Source organism: Podarcis vaucheri, assembly GCF_965113315.1.
Source record: "Podarcis vaucheri genome assembly, chromosome: 12".
NCBI lineage: Eukaryota > Metazoa > Chordata > Lepidosauria > Squamata > Lacertidae > Podarcis > Podarcis vaucheri.
This window is the reverse complement of record NC_138750.1, coordinates 37,665,080-37,683,475: the sequence shown is the minus strand read 5'-3', so window position 1 is coordinate 37,683,475 and position 18,396 is coordinate 37,665,080. Positions and strand designations below refer to the sequence as shown.

Below are 18,396 nucleotides of genomic sequence, written 5' to 3'. Positions count from 1 at the left end.
CAATGTGTTGCCCTCCAGATGTTTTTTTGACTACAACTCCCATAATCCCTGGCCATCAGTCATGCTTGCTGGGGCTGATGGAAGCTGGATTCCAGCAACATCTGGAGGGTGCCCTGTTAGCTACATTTTCCCCAAAACAACTCCAATCAATGTAACCCTTTATAATTATAATAAAAAATCATACTTATGATTTGCCAAAGAAGTTGGAAGAATCCCACACCAATTTCAAATAATGACCGCTCCCCGCTTGAAATGGGGGGCGCCCTTTGCGTGGACGCGTGTAGCCCCTAGATCTGGCTTCTGACAGATAATAGCTCCTTTCCCCAACCTCAAAGTAGGAAGGGCAAAGTATTCAACCCTCTACTTTGTGCAAATTAGAATAGTTTCAATGAATTTATGAAGATAACCAAACTGCATGCACTCAACCACTTTGACTATAATTGCCCCTTCCCCTTTTTTTAAAAAAGGTACCATAGAAAGAATTCTACAAAAAACCTCAAGACTCTCTGTGAACCTTTTAATTGATGATTACAGCTACTGTTTAGGTTTCAGCCTGATGTGACCATGGACTAGAAGGAAAGTAAACCCAACTGTTAAAAGATCTGTACCAGGTGACAAATTACTTTAGAGAGAAAGAGCTTTTGTGTTCAATAACCATTGTGGCATATAGGAAATGTGGGAAATATTTCATTTTTTCAGGTGCCTGCCCTGTTCAGTTTATTCTTCACAGTGGCTATTACAATCCATTATTAGTGATTTGAGCTCATCTTATGGAATGTGATTTCATTAAACCATTTGCTAGCAGAGATGGACTAATATCTCCATGACTTCAGAATCTTCTTCCTTCCTTCCTTCCTTTCTTTTACTTCCCTCCTCCAAAAACCCATGTGCAATGTTTTACTGATCTTTCATAACCAATAACATAGAAACACTACACATAACGTCCCCTTACCAAAATAATAATTACAAATACCCTCCCAATGCGACTTAACTCCAGTATACAGGATAGCAGTCTAAAACTATCCAAACCATTGCACATACATGGGAATGCTATTAATGTATACTTAACACTGTACATCAGGGGCAGTGCAAATTAGGTTTTTGAAATGTTATTTTTTTATACTGAAGGTCAGATTAGAACTGACATGGCATTAAGAGGCAAAAAAGATGGGTGAATAATCATTTTCCCTGACAACTCTCATCTTCCAACCCTTCAATTAAATGAATTGCAAGCAATTGTAAGCAAGTTTACACTTAAGCAAATCCCACTAAATTACACTTACACTTAAGCAAATCCCACTAAATTAAAAACAATTTACTCTCCTGTAGGTGCGCATTGGATTGTAGCCTGTGCAACCTTATACATGTCTACTCATAAGAAAGTCCCATTGACTTGAATGGGGCTAATTCCGGGGAAACGGGTATCCGATTGCAACCTAAGAGTCATCTCAATGCATTTACTTTGTGCTTAATTGAGTAAGGTTATGATCATAAGCATAAATCACATGCTAAGGCAGCTCAGCCATTTCAGAAATTCCTTGTGTGAGTTCACAGCATATTCAGTAGTAAAAAGTGCTCTCCGAACCCCTGCCAGTACATCTTTGTGATCCCTGGTGGTCTGCACTACAAGAGTTCACCTGACCCGGTTTAGCCAACGACAGTACATATGATCACAGTTGGAGATGGTATGAAAAGGGTATGGAACAAGCTGTGAGTGGTGCTCCTCAATTAGAGTGCCTTGAAGGTCAAACACTTCAAAAAAAAATAAATGTTCCCCTTGTGTCTACAAAAGAGTAGGGCATGCACTCTAGATCTATTATCACCAAGTAGCCAGGGCTGTTTTTTTTTCTAAATAAAAAAACCTATCACAATCCAATGAACTATGCTGTTGCATACATTGTTTTTGTGTGCTGCTGAAGGAATTTTGTATGCTCTGTTGCATGCATAGAGAATATCTATCCTGCAAGAGCTTTGTGCGCTAGAGATGGTTGCCATAACTACTACCATAGAAAGATGCATTGACAAATTCAGCCCTACAGTGTCTGTGGCTGGCACATTACCTTGTTGAATTATTCAATTAAATGTGATAATGAGAGCTCATTGACATCATTAAATACGCAGGTGAATAAAGAATTCACTTTGAAGTACACTATTATCTGAAGCCAATTGTGAGTGAACAAGCAATACTTCTCACTACAGGGTACAGGTTTCGGAGAAGGAAACTGCATATGCCTACAAAAAAAGAGGGAGGAGTGCTTATGAGGTTGCATTTGCTGCCATCAATTAAGAATATATCAGGTTTTAATTAGATTCTCTCTGTTTACTAAGCTTTAGTTATTGTCCATTTTGAAGAAATAGGAGAAACAACAGGAAATATTCTTGACAAGGTGCAAAAGCAAATCACATCTGCTATCAACTACTTGATTGCTATGTCTGGAAATATTCTATGGCAGCCTTCACCAACCTGGTGCCCTCCATATGTTTTGGACTACAACTCCCATTATCCCTGATAATTAACCATGGTGGGCAGGGCTGATAGGAACTGTAGTCCAAAACATTTGTACTCCCAGTTGGTGAAGACTGTCCTGTCCTGGCGAAGAGAACCTGGCACAGTTTGCCCTTGGGCTCTGAATGTTGTTTCACCCTTCTACAACCATGAGCAATAATGCTTCAGAACTTGTGCTCACTCTCAGATATAGACAGAGATTTGGTAGAGAAGTTAATCATGTCAATGCAGACAATACTGAGCTGGATGGACTGATGGTCTGATTATTATCAGGCAGCTTCTGGTGCTCCTGCTACCTGGTCTTTTTAACTGGAGATGTCAGTGTGATTGAACCTGGGATCACTGGCTCCATCTCCAGGGGACCCAGGCATCTACAATTATTTTGCAGTAGGTGCCCAGCCTCTGCCCCTGCCACAGAATTTATTTGCATCATAGGGCAATCCTAAAACCCAGTTATCAACTCTGAAGGAATCATCACCCAGCAGACAGGCTGGGTGATTCAGGACACGCACCCAATGCCTATGCCAAAACCTACTGATATCTGTAATCAACAAAGTTGTGGCCGTTAGATCCCATGCTATTTGTTTTGTCATTATTTGTCATTGACACTCCCCATCTCCCAATGGCTTGGGCTCACTGCACCTGGCCCTGCAAAAATTCACACCAAAAAGCTGATTAAATTTCACCAATACTTTTTTAAAAAAATATAAACTAGTAAGGAAATGTGGATAACTTAAGAGAGGAAAAATGAGATAAGCTGATGGAATCACCCCCATCCCTAACTTCAACACAGGCCACAGAACCACAGAGCAGCAAGATAGCTTAGAGCAGGCATGGCCAAACTTGGCCCTCCAGATGTTTTGAGACTACAACTCCCATCAACCCTAGCTAACCGGACCAGTGGTCAGGTATGATAGGAATTGTAGTCCCAAAACATGTGGAGGGCCAAGCTTTGCCATGCCTGGCTTAGAGGACACAGGTCAGGCTGTGTGGTATGCAGAACTGTGGTCTTCAACATACTACTGCCTCTGTCTGCCTCACTCCCAGTACCTAACATCTGAGGCAGCTGCCTCAACTCTATCTGATGGTAGGGCTAGACAGTCCTGGAAAATAGACATATTGGCCTCGTTTGTATATGATAAACTATAAATAATAATATTATTTTTTTATTTATACCCCGGCATTCCTGGTTCAGAAAACCAGGCTCAGGGCATCTAAGAACAAATTTAAAACACTTAATTGTAGAAGCAGCATAAAATACAGTATAAAAACATGAATAACAATAAAATTCAAAGTTCAGAAATCAATTTGGGGGAAATCCATCTAATAAGCGTTAGATAATCACCAGGGCTAGCTGGCTGAATTAGTCCTACAAGTGAACAGACAGGTTGCTTTCTCTGGGAAGAGATGATTTGCCTCCTAGGGAAGAGCAGTCTTTTATTGGAGAAAGCAAAGCCTCTCTGCTGCTTACTGTAAAGCTAGGTGAACTGGCTACTGAACAGGAGGGGGACTTAAAATATATGCACGGTGACTATAATCTGTGAATCAGCTCTAAATTCAGAGATGCAAATCAAATGCATGAGCTAATTTGGAACTGAAATAGGGAAGTGTTTGACTCAGTACAGAGTCTGGGCTATGCCATGCTTCAATAAAAGGACACAAGCATCAATGTGCAGTAATTTATTTCTCCTTGAGAATCAAGTATGATGTTTGGAACCCTGAATGAGTCACAGTTACTATCCACTTAGTTCTCCTCCAGGATTTTCACAGCTGTACAGCACCCCATGTACAGTGCTGAGCCTCAAGATTCAAACTATTTATATGTGTTTGTAGCTGGGGGGGGGGGATAGTGCCATCTGTCGCTAATGTGACATTCTGAGTCCAAGGAGAGTAAAATTCAGGGTGTGAAATTTTAAGTTCCATAAAATCTGTGCTAAAGAAGCACTGCAGATGGTTCTACCATGATGATTCTTTGTAGAACTAAAAGGGGGGGGGGGAGAGAGAGAGACTCTCTGTGTTTCAAAGTGCCTTGCCCCACTCTGTGGCTTAGGAACTCCAAGGGACCTTGCTGGATGGCCCATTGGAGCTAGATATAAAAGTTTTCTGGAGGGGATTGCTAGGCACTAGTTCCACAGGCCTTGGGGCTACTATGAGATGTAAAGATGCTGAATATTGTTAACTGGTCTTTTGGTAAGACTGATGCTCACTTTTTGATCTATTTTAAAGGAACTGTTAACGTTATACTGCAGCAATTTTATGTCTTCTATTACCCACACTTCCCTCAGATGGGGCATATGGAGAAGGACCATAGATGCAGAACGCAGGGTCTGGGTGGGTTCATGTGGGGAGAGACGGTCCTTGAGGTTTTGATGTTCTGAGCTGCCCGAGGCTTTATAGGCAGAAAGCATCACTTTGAATTGGATCCAGAAACTAACTGATAGCCAAGCCAGTTGTGCCAGAATTGGTGTTATGTGCTTAGGCTAAGTCTAGCCTAAGACCATCTTGCCCTAGTAAGCAAACAGTTTTCAAAGGCAGCCCCATGTCTAACACACTGTCATAATCTAACCTAGAGGTTAGGGTTAGGGTTAGAGTATAGACAACAGAAATAGGCTATTCCTTTCCAGGCAGCAGCTTATCTGGGCCCCCAGTCAAAGCTTATGGAAGGCACTTTGCACTAATGAATTAACAAGATCCTCAATTGAAAGTAAACGGACCCAGAAGTAAGTGGACCCCCTCCAAAGCTATGCACTTGTTGCTTCAGGGGGAGCGAAAGCCCATCCAGAACAGGTTATGTCCCAGTTTATCGGTTCTCATCCAGTCCATTATTGAGGCCAGACATTGGTCTAGTTCAGGGTTTCGCAAACTTGGGTCTCTAGCTGTTTTTATACTACAGTTCCCATCATCCCTGACCACTGGTCCTGCTAGTTAGGTATGATGAGAATTGTAGTCCAACAACAGCTGGAGACCTAAGTTTGGGAAACACTGGTCTATTTAGTACATCCACTGCCACACCTGCAGATGTGAAAGAAAAACAGAGCTGTGTATCATCAGTATATTGCTGACAGCACACTTCAAAATACAGTGGTGCCTCGCAAGATGAAAAGAATCCGTTCCGCGAGTCTCTTCGTCTTGCGGTTTTTTCATCTTGCGAAGCAAGCCCATTAGCGGCTTAGCGGATTAGCGCTATTAGGGGCTTAGCGGATCAGCTGATAAGCGGTTTAGCGGCTTAGCAGATCAGCTGATAAGCGGCTTAGCGGCTTAGGATCAGCTGATAAGCGGCTTAGCGGCTTGGGAAAAAGGGGGGAGGGGAAAAACCCCGCAGGAACTCGCAAGACATTTTCGTCTTGCGAAGCAAGCCCATAGGAAATTCGTTTTGCGAAGCACCTCCAAAACGGAAAACCCTTTCGTCTAGCGGGTTTTCCGTCTTGCGAGGCACCACTGTACTGAATGACCTCACTCAGTGGTCTCATGGAGATAAAATTGAATCCTGTGGCACCCCACACCAAAGGTTCCACAGAGCCAAACATAACTTTCTGAACATGATCGTGTAGAACTGGAATTATTGCAAAGCAGTGGCATCTACTCAGACAGCTGCTCCAGCTGCTTCATGGTATTGAAAGCCACTGACAGATCAAGAGGGGTGACACAAGGACACAATGCCCAGCTGTCTCTTCTGACAAAGGTCATCATACAGGGTAGCAAAGGCAGTTTCCATACCAAAATTGTACCTAAGTTGATCTAGAAAATCGGTTTCATCCAAGAGAGCCTTTAATTTTAAAGACTGCCATGGCCTTGATGGCAAGACAACATTTAATAGAGTATGAAACTAATATCATATTAATTGCTCATTTCTTCAAGGTGCCATAGCATTTTTGTGTGCAGAAGTCTCTGTTGTCCATATTGTAACTTTTGATGGTTAAATTGAATCACAACTGCTCCATTTGAGAAATACTGTGCAAAGCATTACATTTTGTTATTTGAAATTTCATATGTACTCCTGGACTTTGGCAAATCAAAGAGCTGAAGTTTATGCTGTGAGAGAATCACAGAATTGTGCATTGGAAGGGTCATCTAGTTCAACCCCCAGGAATCCTTTGCCCAAAGGCATACACACACACTTAGACACCATTGTTTCAATGCTGAGTGAGCAACATTTCACTGAGGTTAATCTCAAAAGAATCTTGTGGTATTTTCACAACTGTGCTAAAGTCACCAATTCCATATAACTGCCCATTAAACATGCCTAACTGTGCACCTGAAGCTTAGAATTTACATTATGGATTTTGTTCTTAGAGGCAGCTGCAATCAGGGATATAATTTGCCAACAAATTGCAAACAGAGGGGCAGGGGCGGGGGCAAAGATCAAAGTGTTTTGTTTGTCTTTTAATTGTACCTCCACTCAGTGTTTCCAAACTGAGCCAGAGTAGATTTCTCCTTCTTTTGTAAGGGGTTAACATTTTCATTTCAACAGTGCTGAATACTTACAAGGAAAGGTTGAAATTTCCCAAGGGATGAAAATCCTGTTTTGCACAACCAGCTTTAATCAGACAAACCACACAACAGCCACCCTTCAGTGAGTGCAGTTTGCAACACCAAATGCAGCAAATGGCCTCCTTCCCCCAACTGCAAAAAAATCATTGTTTCAAAGAGCCTGAAGGAGTTAAACCAGCAGCTGAGGTACTAGCTCAGCCTTCATCAGCCTGGGGCATGGGATTACTGGGCTTTCCGTTGCCCTGTACTTGTCTGTATTAGCAGAGACTTTCAATTTAGAGAGTGACCTGATGTCAGACATTCTAATCCACCCAACAGGAACTGTCATGTCGGCCTCACCTGGTTGAGCCTCGCTACATAAGCAGATTAGACAGCTGTCATGCACCAACTAGATAGCTCCTCAGACAGAAAGAAATGGCACACTAAACAAAGTCTGAAAGACGCTCACAGTGTATAAGTATTGTGTATAGAGACACGCCTGGCCTTCGCCGATTCGCTCACAAAGGGTGTTCAAATGGTTAAATTAGTTCTACAATAGACAGGAAGCTGAAAAGCAAAATATTCACAGTCCAAAACATCCTGTCTTTAAAAAAAAAAGCTGAAAATTTTGAATTTTTTGTCTCACAATATTGTGCAAACTGTCTCATTCATGCCATTTCAGCCAGTCCTTCAGCAGACCGTAGCCAGAACAGGACAAAACTGGAGACATATATGATAGTGGAGATTTGCCACCGCAGCCAGCCAGATTTTGAAATGGGATTGCAAACAGACAGGGATGCAAGTGCTGCCTCTTGGTACATTTCAACAGCAATCAAATTAGAGGAAATAGGCACTCCCAGCGATAGCCAGCAACATACCTATACTTGCAGAATTAAAACATTTTTACTGAAGCAAACTGTACAAGAAGCATGTATATAAACTGTTACCAATAGAAATAAATTCCAGCATATAAACAGAGGGGCAACATACAACTCCAGATATGTTTTAGTAGTTTTATGAGTTCTGGACAGCATACAGCAGTGCAGTAGTACATACTGCAAGACAGTATACAACAGCACCTCCAATCAGTGGTGTAGTGGAAGGGGAATTTGGGGGAATTTGGGGGAATGTGCAGTGGGACATTTTTCACAGCAGAAGTGATGACATAATTCACTAGAGTGCCTGTGAAATTTATGGTCCCTCCTTATTCTGGCAAGCGAATAAAGTGATAATAAGTTTCAAAGCAAGTATGAGAATCCATTTGGTTTGCATTTCTTAAAATTCTCCTTTGGAGCAATACTATGACGGCTACGTAACAGCAGGTTCCTGGTTTTCACCCAAGGTTTCTTTCATTTCTACTGATCTGTAACTAGGGTCCTATCTAAAACCTCAAAAGGAAAAAGAGAAGTCTGGGTAAATGGATGCTGTCACTGGTCCAGAGATTGTAAAACTGTAAGAAGAGTTTTGAGATCAGGAAATTCTAGGTATCAGTCTTTAATAATCAAAGAAAAAACTGAATATTCTAAAGAAACATATTTAGACCAATGAAACATGCAGTAGTAAACATGTACCGGTAAAGAAGGAAACATTATAAAGAGGACTATATAAATGGCACCATTTCTCAGGCTCATGTATTCCTTCCTTCTCTTCCTCCTCCTCTCATGTGCTTAAATTCCCTCTGTCATTGTCAGGACTTGGCCACAGGCTGAACAAACCAGAAAGTGAGACTGAGGAACAAGCCAGAAGTCAAGCCTGAAGAACAGCCTGTTAGCAAATTCACTTAAGTAACACATAGTTCAGAGAGAAAAGAAATCCTAATACAGTGGTACCTCGGGTTAAGTACTTAATTCATTCTGGAGGTCCGTTCTTAACCTGAAACTGTTCTTAACCTGAAGCACCACTTTAGCTAATGGGGCCTCCTGCTGCCGCCACGCCACCGAAGCATAATTTCTGTTCTCATCCTGAAGCAAAGTTCTTAACCCAAGGTACTACTTCTGGGTTAGCGGAGTCTGTAACCTGAAGTGTATGTAACCTGAGGTACCACTGTAGCACTTTATTGAGGAACCTGAACAGAGTGTATAATTTGAGGAGAAAGGAAAAGTGAGGTTTTGTCTTTCTTTCTTTCTTAGCAGGGAGACAGTCACCAAACCTACAGAGGAAAACTCCCTTAGTACTACGCAGCCAGTCAGGGCACAAACTGCCTCAGCAAACCCCACACCACTCTGCCTGGTTCCTAAATAACACCTTCACCCCATTGCCCTCTTGGCTAGATGACTTAACACTAACAAAATTAACCCTTAAATTGCACATGGGATAATCTTGGCTATTACATTTCCAGCATAATCAAGGGTACAACAACACATCAGGAGTCAGGAAGACTATGTTATGCAAGCAAGACCCAACAGGAAAGGAAAGCCCTCTTATACTCATTCCATCCAGGGAGAATCCAACGGCCAGCTTGAATGGACAGAGTCAGCCCGAGGTTACTTCACTCAGAAACTGTCAATTGCAGTTCAGTTCCGCACATTCAACAGCTACATACAGATCCCAAGTTGCTACTGACGGTCACTTCCTATTGCTTTGTTTTCTACAGACTGAGCAAAATATAGTTCGTGCTAACCCACAGTTTGTCTCAAAATCAAAATCAGAATCCCATTTCAAATTGTGAGATATGACAGGAAACCGATTTGACATTTTTTCCCCTCCAAGAAGTCTACTTTCTTGCAGCCATTTTGAAACAAAGAAGTGTTGACAAAAAGTTGCCTGACAGTAAGCAGGGAGAACCATGCATGTAGCTGGCACAGATCCGCAGTGCTTGAAAAGTACTGTATAAAACTGTTGGAAACAGAAGCCAAACTTGACCAAGACTAGGAATTACAAGACAGACAATCAGACAGATTTTGCGCAGGAAGTGGTTATGTGCAGGCAGCAGCAAAGCAGACGAGTGTCCAAACGGTGGCACAGGAAGACAATAAACATATTGGTAGGCTCAGATGCAGAAAAAAAACCTTCAGAAACCTATTATTTACTATGGGTCATTCCACATACCCAAACTAGTTTGGCGAGACGAGAGTTGAGCTGTTCCATATGCTGATTTCCCCCCTGCCCAGCTAAAAACTTGCTTTATATTTAGTGTGCAACCACCAAGTGCTCAATGTTTGCCCTATATTAAAAGCACTCCACCAAATGCCAAGCCTTGTAGTGCCGAAAAGTTACTGATTTTCAAAATATTATAAATTTCCAAATATATACCTTATTTTCTTTGTCTGGAGCTAATAAGTAATGCGAGGCGAATGATTATATCTGTGCAGGGAAACTGCAGAATGAAATTTTCTCACTGAAGCAGTCAGTGAGTCTAGACAGCTGTGTGTTTGTTGTTTTTTTTCCCCTCTGCTTGCAACAGAGGGTTTGTTGCCTCAAGGTCTGTGTTACTGGCTCAGTTAAGCATGCTCCAAAGCTTTTGGACCACTGTATATGTGCCGTAATCCCAAACAGGGAAACTTAATTACTGAGAACCGTGATCTGAATGGAAAAAGAAAACAACAGTAGGAAAACAGCCTACAGCAAAATTCATTACCTGTGGATTTGTTGTTAATGTCCTAGCAAACGTGTGCTGCTTAATATTTTATCTCCAGCTACTGCGGTTCTCTTTGCAAGCCCCAGAGAAAATGTGGCATTTTCCCATCAAACTTCCAATATTTTGCATCTAAAGAACAAAGGAATTAGGAACTCCATGGAAACTCATATTTTCTTGCTCTGACCTTTTGTGATAACTGATACACAAGACTTGAGTTTTGGAGGTTAAAATTTACAGCTGCCCTTTCCCATCTTTGAGAAGCACAAAGCAAATGATTTTTGTCTGTGCTGAGGTAAACAAATGCTACTTATGTAGGAAAGGCTTATTGATTTGGCAAGGCCTGGGCCTTTGTTCTGTTACCTGAGTCAAATGAAGGTTGAAGGATATCATCTATTCTGCCTTGTTTTTAATAAAAACAACCATTTTTTAATTAAGGCTGCAGCTTTAAAAGCTTATGCTAGGCTTCATCATGACTTCTCCAGAGTGAGGAATTTTAAGAGAGCCACTTCCTGTTTCTGGTGAGTCCCTAGCTGAAAGCTTAACCAGCAGTAACAGCAGCAGGAAATTATGAAAAATCTTGTTAAATTTCCCACAATGCCTCAGAGTGCCCGATGTATTGTTGCTCAAAGAGACTCTGAGACATTTAAATAGCAGCTCTTGGCATAGAGACCCAGGGCAGATGTAAAGTTTAGTGTGCCCTTCCAGGGCAATGGGACCCCAACAACCACTCAAAAGTACTGTGTTTTGACATTAGGCCTCAAAAAGACCTGCCTTGGGACTCCTGTGTTCCAGGTCACATTTGGTTATTTCTGGCCAGCTATGTTATAAACCATTAAACAGCATGTCTACTGGTTTTGCATGCCCAAGGCACAAATCTATATTTGCTTAATATTTTTTTTAACTGTTAGTGTCCTACTCATCATTTATTTGTTAGTACATTTTTATCCCCCTGTTACACCAAAGAGCTAAAGATGGCATGCACGGTTCTTCTGCTCTGCATTTTATCCTCATAGCAGCCCTGGTGACTATAAATGACTGATCCAAGGCCAGTGACTTACATGGCTGAAGAGATCTTCGTCTCTCCTAGACTCAGCATCATTAGACAGATTTTGTTTGACTTTCCACTAGACCCAGCCAGTATGACTTGCAGTCCAACACGGGTTTGGGCATAATGTTCAACTTTAATGTAGGGGCCACAGGTTTCCCTATCCTGTACTACAGAGATTTTATTGATTTATAGAAACAATTTAAAACTATCTTTTGGACCCGGTGGTTCACAACAATAAAAATACAACCCTCATGCGGTGAAAACTGAGAACCATAAAATCACTTTAAAAATAAACAAACAAAACCCAGCAATGTTGACATACAGTTAAGGACCATTAAAAGCTGGGGGGGGGGGAGGAATGGTCTTGACTGTTCACCCAAAAACAGAGGGGCCAGTTGAACACCTCTTGAGAGGGTACTACCACAGAGAAGGCCCTATTTTATACTCCTGTTACCTTTGGCACCAGAACACAGAGCAGAGCCTGGAATATCCTTTCAGACTTTCACAGCACCCCATGGTATGAAAACTTTAATGAAAACAAAACTCAAATCATTTAACACAATAAATATATAAGAGCAGCATAGTCAAGGAGAAGATCAGAAAGCTCCATTAATGAAAGACCCTTATAAATTACATTAACGTTGAACATTATGCTCAAAAGTAGAGGAGGGAGAGAAGGAATAGGAGGCACAGTGGTCGTACATACTGCCTTTACCCCAACACTGCCATGTGCACTTGTCCCATATGCTCTGCCCCCAATGAGTGTTGATCATACATACAAGCTTTTTTGTAACATCTACACATTGTCAGCTTCAAAATGCCAGCCTGTATTCCCCCTGCCCTCATTTAATCCAGATTTACCCTTTCAAGGGAAAATCTGATGAGTCATAAAAGACCTGTTGCCAATGATACATTTTCAATATCTGGATGTGCATTGGGAATGTTAAGCTCCTGCCTAGAAGCACCCAGAGTAATGTTAAAAAGTAATGCCCATAAACAAAATAGCTTTTAACGTGATGGTACATTAAAACAAAATATTAACATCTCTTCTACCTTCTATGGTTTACTTTGCTGGGGCTGCTTCTTTCCTTTCGGACGATAAAAAAATATACTTCCCCAAATCTTTATGCTCTTGAATCGTTTTGATCTATTCCTCTTTCTAATGTACAGAAGGCCCTTTTGAATGCAGCTACTTCCAAGAATCTGTTTATGTGGGCCACTTTGTTTTTTAAAAGATGCAGATAAAATTGTGTTTGGTGTTGTTAAGCAGCCTGCTGCAGGGCAAGTGGCTGAACTACATGAGCTGTGGGAGTTCCATCCTAGAATGTGATACCTGAACTGAAGCTGGTTTTCTATAAGGAGGACAAGGGGAAAATAATAATCAGCTGGGCCAGTACTGGGAAAATGGCCAGGCAAGCATCGCCTAGGGGTAAGTAGCCAATCCAGGCAGTGCTGAATTATATCACTGTACTATTAATGAAACTCTGCAGATTCTTTATTGTCTCCTCTTCTAGATCACTCATATTCATTTAGCTTGTATCCCAGTGGTTCAAAAACTGCTTTCCAGTTATGGCACCAGATAGTAGCACACAGTTCTCAATGCAGCCCCTTCAGCTTTTTTCATTCCTATGAACTATGCCAGGTGAATTTCAGACAATATATGGGGGCAGAATAAATACACATTTATATGTTTAAAAAACTTATATCACACTTTTCACCTCATGTCTCAAAGTTGCTTAAAAAAGGTAAAGGTAAAGGACGCCTGACAGTTAAGTCCAGTCGCAGACGACTCTAGGGTTGCAGTGCTCATCTCGCTTTACAGGCCGAGGGAGCCAGCGTTTGTCGACAGACAGTTTTTCTGGGTCATGTGGCCTGCATGACTAAGCCGCTTCTGGCACAACGGAAACCAGAGCCGTTTACTTTCCCACCAGAGCCGTTTACTTTCCCACCAGAGCAGTACCTATTTATCTACTTGCACTTTTGGCATGCTTTTGAACTGCTAGGTTGGCAGGAGCTGGGACCGAGCAACAGGAGCTCACCCCGTTGCGGGGATTCAAACCTCCAACTTTCTGATTGGCAAGCCCAAGAGGCTCAGTGGTTTAGACCACAGCGCCACCTGTGTTCTCCAAAGTGGCTTACATAAACAATAAAAATTAAAATTACAGAATTAAATGCACAAATTAAAATATAAGAGAAAAGAGCATTCAGACAGCATTCATGGCCCAAAGGGTTTTTTAAATAAAAATGTTTTGACCTGGTGCCTAAAACTTGGGAAGGATGGTGCCTAGAACTTGATATCTAATGGTTTTTAAAACAATCTCATAACTATCCAGGGGTTGTAAAGAGAACAGGTTTCAGGTTTCTTTTCTAACAACAAAGGGAACACACTAGACCTGACCCATAAAGTGAAAAAGGCTTCAGGTGAAAGGGAGGAAAGGGTGAGGTCAGAGAAAACTAATTTTCTTAAATCTGATTGTCATACAATATATTGCCTCCCTCCCAGCAGTCAGAACGCCTGGACTTTCTGTCATTTGATAGCAGTAAGGAGAATTGGATGACTTCATTTCTTTAGCACAAGTCTGGCCTAGGAAGGAAATACACAGATAAATAACTCATGGAATTAATTTGTTCTCCCATTTTACTCTTTCTCACTCTTCTCTGCCTGATACTCAGCAAAATTGTTGCTTTCCTGACTGGTTATCCAACCAGAAACATATATACACACACTTGTGTGTATTCACCTTCTGTAGCTATTAAAGATCCCACAAGCTTGCCCCAGGCGGCTGATTGTATAATTTGTCAGATGAATGGCACCAACTGCTCTTAAGGGCAGTGCACTCGCCTATCTGCCATGGATGGCAATAAATCTCTCCCAGCATCATCAGTCCTCAGGTGGACTTCATCGGATGTAGACATCTTATCAGCTGAGCACAGCCTCTCCTAATGGTGTGATAAATATTCCAGCCTCCGAGTATCACTATCAAGAGATTTAAATCAGACCTAGTACTTATTGCTGCTATTACTACAGAGTTAATGCCAATGACTCTTTCACTTATCTCTTTAACCAGAGATGGTGAATAGCCTTTTTATGTCTCCACTCCTGGTCACTGAAAGCAAAATTCATACAGAAATGGCCTCCTCATGAGCTCAGTGCTGAAATTTCTCAGGTGGGATGCAAAGAGTAGTTTATATCATTTTTCAGATGCAAGTTTCCACGATGAGACCATTTCTAAAAATAAAAATAGTGTTCAAACTATCAGGACTAAACAACGAGAGCACACTATCACATGCACCAACAGTAATTAAGTAAGTAAATCTTTTTCAGTCTGCAAAGTATTTTGCAGTGAAAAAAATGCTTCTTGTATTATCCCTCTGACATAAGTCATTAACATAAATTCCTTATAGGGGGAAAAATCTAGATACTGTGTTGCAATGAATGATCTATAGTAATGCTGAAAAGAGAATAAGTAAGAACCAAACTAGATATGAAGTTTATCACCTACTTGGCAGTGCATACCTGCTTTTTTAATTCCATAGCAAGTGTGGGGAAGGGACATGGAGTAGAGGCACTGGGCAGGGGACTTCAACCCTTTTGACACTCTTGCAGTCCTGATTGGAATTGCCCCACCCTGGCCTTACTATTTACAATGGGAGGAAAGCTCTGAGGTAAGTTGATCAGGTCAAAGGCAAGGACAAAGCTAAGGTTCATTCTTTATCACCAGCCCTGCATTTTCCACAGCTCTTTACGTTTTCTGCTCTGAGTTCCTGTTCTAAAAACCAGGAATAGCTTGTCTAACTCTTCCAACACACACACACACACACACACACAAACTTCCATTACGTCTGTAGCATCTGATTTTAATCACAGACACTTCGTGCACTTCCAGTTTTAGAAATGATTTTATTTTATTATTTTTCACACTTACAAATGACATAATGGAACTTTAACCTGCTTATAATACGGTTGAAAAACTGCTCAGTTGTACATCTCTAAGAACTTGCAAGACTCCAGCTAAAAGTACAGAGAACATAAAGGACAATGAGCTGATTTAGTTGAGTTACCATTCAATAAGTAATAAAACTGCTGTATGATGTTATTTCCATTTGAGCCCTGAGACCAAAAGCTCCATTCTCGGTCATGCTTTAATATATAATAAAATTTAAGGTGGAGTAAAGCCACTGGGTGAAACTGGGACATGATGGCTTCCATTTTTAGGGCTTGGCTGGAGGCTCTTGGTCTCTGTTCCACACTGTTTTGTCACATGCTTCTCAAGCCAAGTTTCCCAGTGGTGGAAAATGAATACAAATCCTTTTTCATCTTAATTTAGTTCCTGCAGTCATGTCATTTCGATTTAAGAAAGAATATAAGGTTCTTCCGAAGCCAGTATTACTTAAATACTTGTTTATAAATCAGTTGTTTCACTTTGTGATAAGGGCTGTCTTTGTTAATCAGACTCTACAGGATCACACCATTTGACTATTAGAGTTTCCAGCTGACCCAAAGAGGAAAATAAGAAAGTGTCACATGGATATCATGAGTACGTATTGGAACTAAGCCAAGACGCTAAGGGTACATTCAGACATGGGAATTGTTGCATTAGTTTTCTTGGTTATAATGCTAGTGCTTCTTGTCCTGGTTTCTAAAATTTCTGTGATACTGTATTATGGAACTGTGGCTCTTTGATCAATATACCGCCATGTCATGCTAAAATTAATTCCTAACAATGGACATGGTGTGACACAACAGTAGATGCCATTGGACATATTGCCACCATTTATGTACATGCATGTTTCTGTTCCCCCTTGATTCACCCATGAAAATGGCAGGAAAGAACTGCATATGCTGGAATACTGCCTTAAATTTTGTCACATGACATGATGCATTAAAACTCTAGGGAAATTACAGCAGAAGACTCCTGTGATTTCCCCTGTTTAAAGGTAAAGGGACCGCTGACCATTAGGTCCAGTTGTGGCAGACTCTGGAGTTGCGGTGCTCATCTTGCTTTATTGGCTGAGGGAGCCGGCATACAGCTTCTGGGTCATGTGGCCAGCATGACTAAGCCGCTTCTGGCAAACCAGAGCAGCGCACGGAAACAGCGTTTACCTTCCCGCCGGAGCGGTACCTATTTATCTACTTGCACTTTGACGTGCTTTCGAACTGCTAGGTTGGCAGGAGCAGGGACCAAGCAACGGGAGCTCACCCCGTCACGGGGATTCAAACCGCCGACCTTCTGATAGGCAAGTCCTAGGCTCTGTGGTTTAACTCACAGCGCCACCCGCATCCCCTTTCCCCTGTTTACAGGGTTGCAAATAGATGTGTTGTTGTTTTTTCTTCTGGAAGCAATCAACACATAAATGAGCACTAAAATTCCACTAGATTTCAATGTGTAAAGCTCAAGGTAAAGCTTAATGAAGTTATTTTTTAGAAAGTCACCCTATTCAGGCTTTCCCTGGTAGTTGAAAAGTTGTTTTGTTTGTTTTTTGTTTGTTTTTTGCATATTGCATTGCTCAATGCTGTGACTTAGTCAGTGCTTTCTTTCTAAAAAAAATGTTTAGGGGTACTCTCATTTTGACTCAAGAAAATCACCATTTTATAGTTCAAATCGGGGAAAATAAATACAGTATGGACAAAAGTACAAATCCTGAGTCCCCCAGAAAAACGCACTAGATTTAGTATTTTACTATATGTCTCAAGTGTTAGCTGTGATTTTACAACTACATTTCTTTTCTTGTAAAGGACCTAGACTTTTTTTTTTAGTTATATGTTATATTAATTCCATAAATGTAAAAATAATGGAGTGATGAAGCTAATACCATATCTAAAATCATGTATATTCTAATTATAAGTTTCTAAAAACCTTTGAACTGGACGCTTAAAAACATGGAATTGATAATATGAATATACTTCCAGTTTATCATCAATATTATGTGCAGCAGAATTTATTCCCTATCAACCTGTACAGAGATGGCCTGCTGCATTTTACAAGTGAGCAACAAAAAACATGTCTTTTTCCTTCTTGCTTCTTTCTCTCCAACCCCCACCTAGTGCAGACACACATATGCTGCAATGTGGGATTTGAGAAAGTGTTTTTCTGAGCCTATCAGGAACACAGAGTGGGTGTTCCCGCTACCGCCTCCTGTCCATTTGGTTTTCTTCCATCCTTTCTTCTCTGGCCCAATTTCTGCTTTGAATTTAAACTGCACACTTGCAGCCAGATTTTCCGCACCAAGTACCGTCTAATATAATTCTGTGGTTCTGCCAATGAGAGTATAGTACATCACCAACTGAAACTCCCTCAACGCTGCCAGCCTTCCATCCAACACCAAGCTATTGCCAAGCCTTGACAGCCTTGGAACCTCAGTTAGGCCTCAACTCTTCTACAAAATATCACTGCTGAGATACTGGATCGTTCATACTGTCTGCTACCAATGTGCACAGCGCCATCATTTTAATGCTTTACAAATATGGTCGTACGTAATGGGTGTCTTTAAAGTTTTGCCAAGTTTTGGCACCCTCTACAAGTTTACCTGGGAATAAGCTTTATTGAAAGCACTGAGACCTATTTGCACTGCGGAGTTCTGGTCACTTATTTTAAGAAAATGTTATAAAGATTTGACTAGCAAATATGCAGAGAACATAATCCAAGCAAGAGCAGAATTGCTTAAAACTGTTTAAAACTCTGTACCTGTACCTGTATTAATATTGTTGTAGTTTACACATGAGTTTTGTCTCATTTCAGTATCTTCAGTATCACACATGGTCAACTGGATGAGAGGCAGGGCTTTCAAGATAAT

General features: G+C 41.2%; 1 long non-coding RNA gene across 11 annotated transcripts in view; it reads right to left on the bottom strand.

Annotated features, from left to right (window-relative positions):
• The window catches only part of LOC309515908, a 304,876-nt gene that overhangs the window by 218,188 nt on the left and 68,292 nt on the right, over nucleotides 1–18,396 (bottom strand). The window lies entirely within an intron of this gene.